The sequence below is a fragment of the Bidens hawaiensis genome, unplaced genomic scaffold, assembly GCF_021521415.1.
Source record: "Bidens hawaiensis isolate Kalapana, Puna unplaced genomic scaffold, B.hawaiensis_p1.1 tig00008535_1, whole genome shotgun sequence".
Classification (NCBI taxonomy): Eukaryota; Viridiplantae; Streptophyta; class Magnoliopsida; order Asterales; family Asteraceae; genus Bidens; species Bidens hawaiensis.
Genome location: NW_027491610.1, coordinates 367,266 through 370,357, shown reverse-complemented (window position 1 = coordinate 370,357; position 3,092 = coordinate 367,266). Strand labels below are relative to the sequence as shown.

The following is a 3,092-nucleotide window of genomic DNA, read 5'->3' as shown; positions in this document are numbered from 1 at the left end:
GAAAGTACATTTTTTACCATTATCACTACTGTATAATTTTTATTTTCATATCAACATCCTAAATTAAAATATAAATATAAATTTTATATAATTTTATGTATATATTTCACAACATACACAAAATGTAAATAATATTAATATAATAAGTAGATATACCATAAGTTAAGTTTTCACATAATGGGCCTACTAAAATGATAATTAGTAGATATACCATAAGTTAAATTTTCACATAATGGGCCTACTAAAATGAAGGGGGAAAATATAAATAAAAATCAAAAGTTTTCTGTATATGGTTCGGATTAACAAGTATGTGATTTCAGGTATTATCTAATTTAATACCCGTCTTATATCCACAAAATAAAAATTTAATTCCATACCCGTCAGGTTTCAGGTATACCCATCCCATATGTTTTGGGATTCGTTGGGCTCGAGTTTTTTTTCTGCCGCCCCTAATCATGAGTAGTTATTTTAAATCCAAGATAAATAAATACAAAACGTTAACTTATTTCAGAAGTGCTTGTGTGGCATTAGACGTGGCAGCTGACATGGCATCAACCAGTGCCACATTGGCATTATACGTTAATAAATAACTAGTTTTTAGACCCGCCGCAACACGTGTAACCCTCAGTTTCAACTTTTACATTAGTATAAAGCCGGCAAAAGAACATTCACTTTGAATCTGAATCTATCACAAAAACAAAACGCATCACCAAAACAACAATTTCTTTCAAAGCGGAAGCCTTAGGTTCTAACTTTGAAATAGCAGCATTGAGGTCTCCTTGCTTGCTTATTATCGGAACCTATGTAAACATACACAATTGATTATTAACTTACAATAAGTATTTGTATATTATGTAGCATTCTCTAGAATCCAGTAAAACACCACAAACTTGTTTCCTTGCTTTTTGTTCCCAATATGAAGCACCTCACCCAAGTCTCATCTTTCTCCTAAGCAAGGTCTTATTAACACTTTTGAAACCATTTTATACACTTTCAAACCTCCAATCAGTTACCTACGACAACAAAATATGAATTAGTTAATAAAAGATACAAACCTTAAGGAATTTTCAGTGTATATTCAATTACTATTAGTCACCAAACCACATTGGTAATTGTAAAATGAATGCCAAAATGGCAAATTTCAAATTGTTTACACTCTTTTGACCGGTTTATTCTGAGACCTGCTCCAACCCAAGCGTCACGCCGGGTTAGTGTCTAGAAATTTGGACACCAACACTTGGCAATAACGTGTCAAACTGTGAAAGAACCGATATTGGCAAACCTAAATGTGTCACTGCGTGTTGTGCCGTGTTTATGACAAAGCAAAAAAACCCCGTTAACATCTAAAAATAAATGCTTACGCTAGTGAAAACACAAATGCAAAAAATAAATATATATAACCAAACTTGAGGAAAATAAAAATAAAAATGCATCATCATAGAACTTACAAAAGAAAGAGGCTCATATGCACAATTCATCATTGCCATCACTAACAAAGCACGGCTCAGTCCTGCCACGGCTGCAACCAAAGTTGCCATGCCTAGTAACGGACCATCATCATCGCGGGTAAAACCGTCATAAAGAGAGAGAAACAAACTGACACACACTACTGCCAGTGATCGCCATAAGGTCACACAACCACACTTTCCAATCCATTTTTTTGACGATTTTGACTTATGGGTCAATCCAATCTTAACTTTTTCAACTCATACAAAATATAACTGTTTTGGCCCGTTTTGACTCATCATTAACAAACCACGGCTCAGCACACCAAGTAGCTGCTAACCACCATCATCGCGACTAAAAGTGAGAAAGTAACCAAATGTTGCCACTTTATCAGCCACATCCTACCAACTCGAACACCACAAACAATAACTTCTAAGTAGTTAAACTTCAATCTACAACAACAATTTCAAACCATATCAATATCAAATCAATTGTAGAGTTCCAAACCAAACCAAACCATCAGATGAGAGCATGTCCTATAATTTAGATGAATATTTATTTAACCTAGTATTGTTCAAATTATATGTCAAAATCCACAACCACAAAGAAAAGCTTTAGGTCCGCACCACCGGCCTCGCTTCGCTTAGGGCTCCAAAGTGGAAGTCGACAAGTGTAAAGTATAATCAACAGACAGTTGTGGCACAGCATTTTAAGCAAGATGTGTGTATACCCATGTAAAGCATAATTATAATAAACAGTGATTTAATGGGAGGAGAGGTCAAGCATCACCGGCAACGAAGGTTTACCACTACCTACGTCCGCCGACCGCTGGAAAGAGAGAGACATAGATAAGTGGTATGCATGCCCTCAAAAGAAGAAAACAATTTAATAAACCAAAGGACTTACAGGTGTATAGTATAATGGACAGGTGGAGTAGCCGTACAACATCCTTAACATCATGTACACTAACAGCTGGAGTAGCTAGGAGATAAGAAGTTGCAAAAATATATATAAAAAATTAATTGGTTAATAGTTAACCAGGGATTCAAACGCTCATGGCCAACAACACAACACAACATACTATAGGGAAATGGCAAAAGCCATTTGAACATCAACACTGTGAGTGAATAAGTCCCAAAAATAATTTTTATATCCCTAAAAGAAAAGCAAACAATCAGATCTTGATCTTGTGGCACCAGGATGGGATATTTATCTTATTAGATAATAGATAATATTTGGAACTTGTATTTGTATGATTTTTCAGAAGGATTTCAGCTTTATGAAGAAGAATATGAAGTCGAAGTTGAGACGATTTTTCAGTCTGCTTTAGGTTGTAACACCAGGTTCTACTTTTGGTCCTTAATAAACGACGAATCACCAATAAACACATCGAGCTATTATTTTTATTATAGTAACAAAAGTTATTATGTTTATGATAATTATTATAATAAATATTATGATAATAATAATAATAACAATGATTATAAGAAGAATCGGTCTTCACGTAAAAAGAGACGATGGTTTGAAGACGACGATGACAAGGACGAGGACGAGGACGAGGACGAGGATAATAAGTCAGCAAGAGTGGAAACTGTTTTAAGAAAAGACCGAATCGCCCTTGGTTTGAGTGGTTTTGGCCCATTAAG

General features: G+C 34.9%; 1 long non-coding RNA gene across 1 annotated transcript; it reads right to left on the bottom strand.

The window, feature by feature from the left end:
- Positions 1-616: 616 nt before the first annotated feature.
- LOC143529322 (uncharacterized) lies at positions 617-1,828 on the bottom strand. The gene is made up of 3 exons (XR_013134633.1): positions 1,449-1,828; positions 891-1,013; positions 617-685 (listed from the first exon to the last, which is right to left on the bottom strand). It is a non-coding gene; the product is annotated as an uncharacterized LOC143529322 (long non-coding RNA).
- Between the last annotated feature and the right edge of the window lie 1,264 nt (positions 1,829-3,092).